The sequence below is a fragment of the Ruditapes philippinarum genome, unplaced genomic scaffold (assembly GCF_026571515.1).
Source record: "Ruditapes philippinarum isolate M1 unplaced genomic scaffold, ASM2657151v2 ctg7568_1_1_1_1, whole genome shotgun sequence".
Classification (NCBI taxonomy): Eukaryota; Metazoa; Mollusca; class Bivalvia; order Venerida; family Veneridae; genus Ruditapes; species Ruditapes philippinarum.
In genome coordinates, this window is record NW_026859571.1 from 58427 (window position 1) to 69910 (window position 11484).

At 32.7% G+C, this 11484-nt stretch overlaps 1 protein-coding gene across 2 annotated transcripts in view; it reads left to right on the forward strand.

The window, feature by feature from the left end:
* LOC132757084 (receptor-type tyrosine-protein phosphatase S-like) overlaps window positions 1–11484 on the forward strand; it is a gene marked incomplete at its 5' end in the record, with an annotated part of 102755 nt that overhangs the window by 58414 nt on the left and 32857 nt on the right.

Consider the following 11484-nt stretch of genomic DNA (forward strand, 5'->3'; position numbering starts at 1 on the left):
AGGCCGATGTTATTTCGATTCTATTACGATAAAATAAGGAAGATCACTAATGTTATTTTTTCAGGCGGAAATAACTTCCGATGCCGATTTTCGTATAACGTATAACGTTGTTCGATTTTCGCACCCTACTGTTGCAAAGATATAGAATTTATTAAACAAAATAAATAATAAGAAAAAAAGGTTGTTTTATCAAGTTTTCAACAATAAAAACTTACGTCGTAGCCCCATTAATTATTCTTGTATGTATGAAATAACGTCAGCTTGTTTATGAATGAGTTGTTTACTTTTACGATGACGTCATTACGCTGCTTACGGATTGGCGCCGTTTTGTGAAAATATTTATTAACTGTTATGGATCAAATATGTGGCGTTAGTGTATGTGAGATATTATTTCGGTATTGTATGAAAAGAAGACATTATAAGAACTGAAAATATAAATAAAATACATTTTATTGTTGCTTTAAAGGCTTTGACTAAACTATATAAATCGGAGGGTGAAAACAATAAAAGCCCGGATATTTTCAATTTTAGTTTAAACAGTGTTTTTTGGCAGTTTTTAAGTGTCTTTTTTTTCCTTGCTTTTCGGTATTTAGTTACAAAATCACGTGAAGTGATAGAATTCTTAATTATTACTATTATTTGATTTTATCGACGACCATCTTGACATTTCATATGATTCTGTAACATTATTACAAATAACTTTGTTAATAATTAGTGTCTTAAACGTGAATACTCATAGCGGTAAAAATGATAAGTATTATTTTTGCATTTTAAATCAATATTTTTATTTGTTTCAGGACCTTTGCCACCTGAATATCCTGGAATACTTGAGAATTTCAATCAGACCAGTTTTGTTATATCATTTAGCTATAATCAGGATTTAAGATTTACGCATCACCATGTTGTAATCAATCCCAAATCGTCATCAATTAAAAGTAACCTATGCGAAGACATACAAAAATCAAACTGCACCTTTTTACGGAATAGAAATATCACGTCTATTGAATTTAGTGGTTTAAATCCAGGAACACAATATACAGTATATTTCTACAGATCAATTGGTAATATATCCAGTGAATCTGGACCACCTGCTAGTAACTATACAAGTAAGTTCCCGAAAAGTTAGATGTAGATATATTTATTGTAATGCTTCGAATGTAAAGTATGATACATAAATAATTTTTTACACTGTCTTATACAAATCATAAGGTCGGCATCTAATTTGACATTTTTTATCGGAGGCATACTGTTGTACGTCTATTAAAATAGTCTCATTGCATACATTTTTTAACTTTTTGGCGGTCGATATTAATATGTTCTTTAATATACTTATATTGCTCTACATATAAAATCGTGTCACATTATTCTCATTACGCAATATTCTGTCAAATAGGACCTTCACCTCCAAAGAATGGTAGGATCTCTAACATAACTAGCAGTGGTTTTACCATCTATTGGACTAAAAATGACAATCATAATTACGACTCCATTCAAATTGATATTTCTCCAAAAAACAACCAAAACGAATGTATGGAGGGGGAATGTATGATTGAAAGGAACGAAACACATTTTGAAGTAAGAGGATTACTAGCTGGTAATAAGTATTCTGTAACAGTATATACTGTAATCAGTGAACTACTTACCGATGAACCATTGAAACTGACGTCCTTAACAAGTGAGTAATAAATATGCTTTTTATAATATTATTTGATAAATTGACTGATACAACACGTAAGAAAGAAATAAAAGACTAAAACTATGATTAGGTTTTCTAATAAGTTTTCTTATAAGTTTTATTGATTATTTGCGATCTTAAAAAGTACGACTGCATTTTTCATACATAGTGATTTACTTTTGAAACTGCAATACTATGAACAGTTTTTGTTTCGTATAAATTTTTCTTACTCCGATTTTAGTTTTATTTATATTTTGAATCATATGGTTATAATTCACAGATCAATCATAACGACAGTTTCCTAGTCAATAATTTTTATCATATTTTGGATATTTATGTAATAAATTCATTGCCGCCACTGCAAATTACACAGACTTATTCTGATAAATTTCTTCAACTTTTGACAAAAATAAATGTGGCTTGTATAAAGAGTTGAAATATATATAATGTTTTTCTTGTTTCATATATTAGGACCTCCAGTACCAGCAGAAGTCTGGTTTGACAATGTAACAACTAAAAGCTTTGTACTGCTCTGGAAAGATGACTCCGAACAAAACTATTCAAAGCTAAGTATCACGTTTAATCCGGTTGTCACTATTCGAGATGGGATATGTTCATCGTATACTAACGGAAACTGTACTTTCAGCAGAACACACCATATGCATTCCATTAAAGTTGAAGAATTAATCAGCGGAATTCGATACCATGTTCAGCTATATACTATTAATGGTGGTTTGTTTAGTGACAATAGCACGTGCAATTCAACTTTCACAGGTAATTGTTTATTTATAGTGTAACTCTTGTTTAGAAAATATGCCTAAGCTTCGTCTTTTAACCTATCTGTAGTTTAATCTGAATGCCAACATCCTAAATACGTAAAAAAAATAAAAGTAAGCATTTGTCAGATGACGGTTATATGTTTGAATGTAATGTAATGAACATTAACACGTCAATAAAAAAACAGTAATTACGGTATATCAATACTCTTATATATGCCTTTGATATTAACTTCTGTATATATTATTCGAATATGACTTTGTTCTCTACTAAATTATGTTTAAAATTTACGAATTTGTATTTTACAACTATTTGTATCATTCTGTAGAGTTATCCTTGAGTTGGGAAATTCATTTTTTTAAAAATACCCTGCGTACACTCTTAAGACATAGTTAAAGAATATTAATACATGTACGCTTTGGATATCAAGTTGAGATATCACTAGAATTTACCAAACACGAAATGAATGATATCTACAATACAGATTGAACGGAAAGGATAACATATGTGATGTCTGGGATATCTAATTTTTTTTTCCCTTTTTAACAGAAATCAAACTTCTGTTTTTTTCATCCCCCATTAATTTCGTAGGCAAATTTAAAGTAAAAAGTAAAAAAAAACGCCCCAAAATCGATTATATGAAAATTTTTAAACCTAAAAATGAGTTTTTTAAAGCTCCTTTTTTGTTGAAAACAAAAGGAGGGGTTGTTCGGGGGTAAACCCTTACTTTTCCTTTTATTCCAAAAAAGGTTGGGTTTTTCCTTTTTTTTTATTGAAATTATAAAAGTTTTTTGGTTTGAAATTTAATTTGTTTGATATTTTATCCATGACCTGAAAATGTAGGGGTAAGCTTTACGTTAAAAAAGTCCTCGGGTCCCCTTTCGTGCATTGTTCAGGCACAAGCGGGAACTTTATGAATTCCGTTATGCTAGTACTTCTTTCCTTTAAAAAGAACGATAGCCCCTGAGGGGGAAAGAAAGTTGCTGGCAGCAGGAAACCCACTCACCACAGAGCCCCCCCCCATGGGCTTTAATGCTTTAATTAAAATTTAAATACGTTAGTTCTTTCATCGTCCTAAATTTGTTTCGAATCTTTAAGCTTAAGATACGCTGAATGTTTCTCTTGTATGATATTATTTGTAAATGGCCAACCGAATGAAAGAAAACTTCAAAAACCTTCTCCTAAAAAAACAGAGCTTAGATATTTAGCATGAAACATCCTTAATAGGGCGTCAACAAAGTTTGTTCATATATAAACACTGGTATTTAAATTAGTCATACCCCAGGGCGGTCATTGATTTCCCTTTATAAATATAGTAAAATCATTATGTTCTTCTATTATACTTAAGGGCTTTAGCTTAATATACATGTATATTTCGTATGAAACATTGCATTGTCTTGTAGACCTCTACAAAAATTGTTCAAATTATAGCCTTTGGGTCAAATTAGCCTCGCCCACGGGGAACATAGAATTTCCTTATATGTACAGTATATAGTAAAAACTTTATAAATTCTACTAGGGTTTTTCATGAAAGATAAGTAGACACCTACCAACTTTTTTCTTACTAAAAACATGAACGCTTATGCATGAAACATTGTCTAGTAAATTTCTACCATGATTGTTTTAATTACAGCCCAGGGGTCTTTACTGGAAAGGTCCCTGACCTGTTCAATTCTATTTATCAGATTAGTTGACACAAGAAGAATTTCACCACAACATGTTTTTTAACAAAGAATACATGTCAATGTTTGTGGGTAAATTATTTGTTATTCAAATTAAAGGTAAGAGTAAGGATCTAATCGATAACCTAGTTTCGTGTGGTCATAGATTTTCCTTTTATGTATACGCAGTCAAAATATTCGTTTTCTCTAGAAGTACAAGAGCTAAAGCCAATAGTATTGACCTGAAACATTATTTAGAAAACGTCTGCAAAGTCTGCAAGAGCTATATCTTAGATATAATGCGAAAAAAAACATATTCTGGTTGACCTCAACAAAATTATTCATGTTATAGCCCTTATATGTAGATGTAAAAGCGTTATTTTTTAAAACATGAAGAAAAAGTTTGGATTAAAAACATGAAAATGATTGTCAAATTGTGTTCTATAGCAACCAGTTATTTTAATAGCTTGCTTAATATCAAAAATTGATTTAAACTGCAACCATTTATTTTCCATAGAAAAAATAAAAAGATTCAGTCCCTTCCATGGCAACCCTTGACTTTTTTGTTACCAGTGTTTTTTCTTGAAACTTGTTTTTTTTAAAACCCCAATTATTTAAATAGCCCTTTTTCTTTGATTTTCCAAAAAAACATAGACTTTTTAGCAAACTTGACTTTCAGTGCGATTATTGTTTTCCATAGCAACCAGTACCTCTGTTGAAACCCTCTTTTTTACCTAAGAACCATTGATCTTAAAACGGGTTTTTTTCTTGCCCTCATTAAAAAGACTTATTATTCCGGTTCAAAAACTGTTAAAATAATTAGGGGAAAAAATGTGTAAGCGGCCGGGATAGCTCGTCGGTGGGCCGGGGAACGGTTTCGAGGGCCAGGGTTCGAACCCCGGTCAGGCTTTTTTTTCCCCCTGACATTTGGCCAACGTGGGGCCGTGGTGAAAAGTCGATTTAAAAATTCAATTGCTCTGTAAATCGGGCGAAATTCGAGGACAAATTTTTCAATAACAAGAATGTCACTTTCAAACTTTTTCACTTTAGGGGAAAAAATGTGAAAGGGCCTACCCGGATGCGGCGGTTTTCCCGAGGCCCCGGTTAAGCCCCGTCAGGCTCCCTTTTTTCTCACTCGTGCATGAGGAAAATGGGTATTTTCTAAAGCACTTGATATTCTAGCATCCTTTTGATTTTCCAAGAAACCTAAAACTATAGAAACCGTTTTTTCCCTAACATTATTGACTTCTTACAACTATTTTTAGAACCTTGTTTCTTAAAAAAACAAAGTTTTTTTATAACCGTTTATTTTTCCTTAGCGATTTTGTTTTTCCTAAAACCCCGTACTGCAACATTATTTGGGATACCAAAAATTTTATTTCCAAGAAACCATAAAATTCCCTAGCAACCGGTGACTTTTAAAAAACCATTGTTTTTAAGCACTATATCCTAGTTTTTTTTTTTATTTGTTTTTTCTAAAACCATTGTACATAGAAATAATATTCATAGAAAATTGGTTTTCCGCATAGCCCGTATTCATATCAATATTGACTTTCCAAGAAAAGAATAGTTCTTTAGCCCCATTAAATGTATTTGCAATTGCCTTTCCCTAAAAACCATTATTCTCACCTTTTTTAGTTCCATTGCAAACATTTTCTTCAATAAAACCCCCCCGAATAGATATAAAAATAAGATTTTCCATAGAAACCCAAATTGATTTTTCCATGCTATTGATAACTCCCTAGCAAAATTTTTTTCCTAACATCCCTTATCCCAAAAAACCATATTTTTCAAATTGGCTTTCATTGAAATTTTTTCCAGCAAATCAGATTCAGTGAACCCTTTACTTTTTGCGTAGCAACCCGTTTTCCAAAAAAAATAAAATTAACTTTTTATAGAAAAACGACACTGTCTTCCCGGGAACCCTTGATTTGGGTTGAAACCGTGATTTTTTTGTATATTGTTTTCCCCTTTAAAAAGACCTAATGTTTTTGTGCATATTTTAGATAAAAAATTAACTTTTTTTTGTATACAATTTAAAAATTTTTATTTTTGTTTCCTTTTGTTTGTATTTACAAAATTATTTTCTTGTTTATTAAAAAGGATTTGTAGACAATATAAAACCCTTTTTGCCCCCTTTTTTTGTTTCCAAACGGGTTAAAAGTTGTATTATTTTGATCCGTCCGAACTTTGACACTAATTTACCTTTAAAAACCTTTTTTTAAAAAAACCCCCCAAAAAAGCACTATTTATTGCAAAAAATGCTTTTAAAAAAAAAATAGATTTTTCAAAATTTGGTTTTTAATTTTAAGATTAAAAAAAAATTTTTAGGATTGGAATATTATGGTACTTCCATTTTATGTGTCAGAAAAGATATCGGATTCAAAGGAATGGCTTTCAAAAAACCTATAAACTCACAAAAGGGGGCATTTACAAACCTGGGAAAAATTTCGATTATAAGCCGAATGGTTTCAAATATTTTATTTAAGTAACAGGGGTTTTTGGGGAGAAGTCATTACAATCCAAAAAATACTCCCTTTTCCCCATTGTCAAATAATGTTCCCATCGCATGTGTATTAATTTTTTTGACTGTTTTTTTAAAAAAAAAATTTATTTATTACTTTCTTTAACCCAAAAAAATTAGTAAAAAAAAAAAGAGGGTCCAGTTTTCCCAATATAATAATTAAAAAAATATTTCCTAAAATTTATGTATGGGGATCGTGTGCAAAAAAAAAATAATATTTTATTTGAAAAAACAAAACATCGAAAAAAGTGGTTTGAAACCGGACCCCCATTTTTTAAAAAAAATTCCCCTAGCTTACATCCCGGGGTTGGGGGCAACGTTTTTGCGGGATTATTTAAATTTTTGAAGTAAAATAGATAAGTTTAAAAAAACACTATTTTTTGCATTTCATGCCCCTTAGTTTCAAAACCCCTTTTTTAAAATATTCCAAAACTCTTTGACACCCTAGAAAAAATTAATTTCCTTTTTTACGAAATATTTTTTTGTATTTACGAATTTTATTCGTAATTTTGAAAACTTTCGTTTTTTTCGAAAATTATTTTGTAAATTACGAAATAATTTTGTAAAAAGAAGAATATTTCTGGATTACGAAATTTTTCTAAAAGAAAAAATTTTTGTAAAAAAAATTAATATTTCGTAAATTACGAAATTTAAATTCCCGGGAAAAAAATGTGGGAAAAAGTACCTTACGGGGCCCCACATTTACGGGGATTAATGATTATTTTTTTGCTCCCGAAGGGATAGATATAGTCGCCCTTTGTCCCTCCGTCGTGGGTTTTTTGTCGGGGCTAAAACTGAAAACCAAAAAGGGACAACATAAAAACCTTTGGGAAAATAGTCTCATTGCGTATGTGTGGGTGTTTAGCGCCCTTTTCACCCTTCCTGTTTTAGGTTTTTCCCTTTTGGGTTTGTTTTTCTTTTTTTCTTGACATATAAAAAGTGAACAAAAAACCTTGTAGGGAGATGATGGGTTGGGAAAATTTGCTGCGCAAAGAAAGTAACCTGCGCCTTTTTTGGAAAATTAAAACTTTTGATTTTGTCCGGGGCATTTCTAAAACAAAAGGGTTTCTTTTTTGTGTCCAAAAAAATTTGGGGTACCCGGGTTAACGTTTTTTTTTAAGTGTTTAAAAATTTAAGAATTTTACGCAAAATTTTTTATAAAAACCCACTGTCTTAAAAAAGGTAAAGCCCATTAACACCTTTTTTATTTCAGTTCCAAACTTCCGATGTAATAGTTTCCCATTTGGGGATTAAAAAAAAACAGTTTTGACAGAAAAATTTACAGTGAACCGGGAATAAATTTTACAGTTTTGGAAATTTTAAATTTTTTTTGATCCTTTCCCAAACCCGATTTCAAAACCTGGGTCCCCCTGTAGTAAAGTCTAAAAATGATTTCTTGGGCGTTTTTTGGGATAAATTTAACGGGCCTGGAACAAAATTAAAATAGTTGTGCTTACACAAGTGGATGGATTCAACAGTAGCGAAAAGATTTTATATAACTTTACAAGTAAGCATTCTTGTAAATGAGTTTTGAGATAATCTTTCCTCTTTACTGATTGAGGACACGGTATGATTTTATTAAGGGGGCATTTCCCTCCCAAAAAAAGGGGGTTTTGGGTTGATAACCCCATTAAAAACTTTGTCCAAGTAATTAGTGTTTTTCCCTTTTAAAACCCCGGTCTCACTTAAATCCCGGGAAGCCCCGGATCATCCCCGGGAAGTTACCGGGATGATTTCCCGGGACGAAACCCGGGGTGAAATTTTGTTGCGGTCAACTTTTCCCCGGGGACTTTCCCGGGAGCTCCCAAAATAAAACCCTCCCAAAATTTCGCTTTCCCGGGCCATCCAGGAAAAGCCCAGGTTTCAGCTTTCGGTTCATGCGGGCTTCCCCCAAACGTTCCTGGATGACGCCGGAAAAAGGCCCCCGGTTGACCCCGGGAGAGGGCCGGGCATCCAGGCAGGGGCCCGGCAAAAGCCCTGGGCCCTCCAGGCAGAGCCCCGGGAAACCCCCGGGGGATTTAAAAAAGCCCCGAAAATGATAACATTGATACATATTTTTTTTATTTAATATAACATATCTATGTTCTAGAATAGATAATTCATGATGATTTTCTGAAAAATCCTCATGCCATACTGGATAGAAGGGAAATGGAGGGTTTTAATACCAGCAAGTTGCAATCATCGCAATTGTCGTTATTCTTTTGAAATGATCCGGGCTTTGCCGGGGCTCTACCGGGATCAACCGTAGCTCTACCTTTATCATCCGGGGCTCTGCATGTATGTTGCGGGCTCTGCCGGCATTTTCCGGGCTCTACGTAGCTCTAGTCCGTAAGCTTCTAACCGGCTTATCATAACCCCGGATCATCCCCGGTTTGTGCCGGCAGAGCTACGGTGCTTCCCCGGTATAAACCCCGTGGTTCGTTCCCGGCAAGAGCTAAGGATGAAGCCGGCAAGAAGATCAATGCTATACCTTCCCGGATCATCCCGGACCACCCGGTGATATTAAATATTTTATTCCATCCGGGGTCGAATGCCGGATGTTCCCGGATCATCCCGGGTCATCCAGGACGTTGCCGGCAGAGTTACGGATGTACTCCGGTTGTTCCCGGTCGTACCCCGGTCGTTCCCGGATCACCGTTGAGCCCGGACGTCTACCGGGGCTCTGCCGAGGATGTAAGTGAGACTGTAAAGCTTTAAGATAATACTCGATTTACAAATTCATTTCATATATCAAGAGAACACAGTTTGCAAAAAAAAAAAAACACACATTAAGATTTGACAACAAATTAAAAGAACACTTGTTATATCATCATCTTGCATGCACTAAAGTCAAAAGTGTTTGCTATCTTGATTGAAAAGAAAAGTTTGTTGCTTTATTCATGGTCCATTCGGAATGTTGCGAAAATTATTAAAATGCAATAAACAATTGTTTTACAAAATGTATAAATAGATCAAATAATTTGTATATGAAAGTAGTTCAGTGGTAGGTATGGTGGACAAACAGTGCCACAATTCACGAAAATGCTAAAATTCGTGGATAAAGCAAACAATTACATTTAATGTTAGAAAATAACATGGCGGCCTATCAATCACACGCAAACATTAACACCGACAAACTTACGCTGGCTATGTTGTCCAAATTATTTTTATATTTCTTGTTATTTACTATTTTAAAATTATTTATATATCACACCCATAATTGTAATTATTTATAAAATAATTAACGGTAACAGTACCTACATGTACAACACATTAGAAATATTTCAAACGTGACGTCATTCAAAAGATTGAGGAATATACTTTATGTTCTGTGTGTATCAAAATCCATGAATTTCGCAACTTATGTGTAATTGGTGTAATTAATATATACTATTGGTGTAATTGATGAAATACTTTTGGTGTAATTGAAAAAAACACTTTGTAATAACGAAGGTAAATACTTCAAGAGTTTTCACAAAAATATATAATCAAACAAGCAACTGTGGTATAAATAATGTATGCGAAGTATTTAATCGATCTTAAATTGAATGAATTTGTATGAATGAATATACGGTCGTTATTGTTGTGAAAACAAAAATCCCCAGAACCTTGTTATTTTATTCGTATACGAGTTGTTTAATGATTATTATAAGCCCTTATGATATTAGAGGTTGTACATGTTTTATCTGAATAATGTCTGGAAATTAGATATATGATTTGTTAGTTAGTGTTTGCGTTTGAATTCTCGTAGTATTTCCTATTTTTCGATGAAGATATCATTATCAGGCTTCTTTCAAATGTGTTGTGTTGTTTTTCATTATGTATCATAGACGTCATACTTTTTTACTTTTTCATCGTCTCGCTTTCGTAGTATTATACATTCATTTTTGCAACAGAATCCTTACAAGTGGTTGACAGTGACACTTTGAATTTTGGAGCAAAATTTATCAGTCGTACTATTTGAAACAAGATGCACTTGATTTGAAAAAATATCAACCAATGCAAATCCGGCAATAATATTATGATACTTATCGAAACGGGTATAAAGCTCCCTTACTTATTGCCAGCTTTGCAGTCATACTTTCGAACAAGCATGATCTCTTTGAAACATTTTTATAAAATGAATGTATGCAATAAAAAAAATTAAGTTTTAGCATTAAAATGTGTCAAAGTCATATAAGTATGAAGTTTCTTCGCAAAGTGGCATATGCATATTACACAAGAACATGTCCTTGTATTTCTCACATACTAAAAGTTTTTTTTGCAACATTCTTATTATCTTATAATCTGAATTAGATCGGACAGATTTTTTAAAGATTGAACCAAATACGTATTATCTATTTTGTTATATTTTTACAGGACCAAACCCGCCTACCTCTATTGCAATTCCAAAGGAACAAGTGTTTGCAAAAAATTTTACTATAACATATAATGTTTTGGATGACATGTACGATTTATTTCAACTCCGTATTTGCAATGTGACATGTGAAGATTATACCCAGCAGAAGAATATATTGAAGAAGACTATTGGCATGCTTGAAAGTGCAACATATTATAAAGTTACGCTATATACTGTAAAGAATACAACTGAAGATAAACTGCTCAGTGAATTCTCGGTAGAAGGGTATTCTTATACAGGTAACCTGTACATACAATTCCAGTCAATTACAAGGCTCTTATTTTGATTTAAAACATTTTAAATGTATGTCACACAAATTTGATACCTACATTTAAATATTAAACAAATTTGCTCATTGCAAAAAATCTATCTTTAATGAATGAACGTCATCCCATGTCATAATCTGAATGATTGTATCTCATGTCTGTTCACTTATAAAACTGAACGATTTTTAGTGAGATACCCAAAG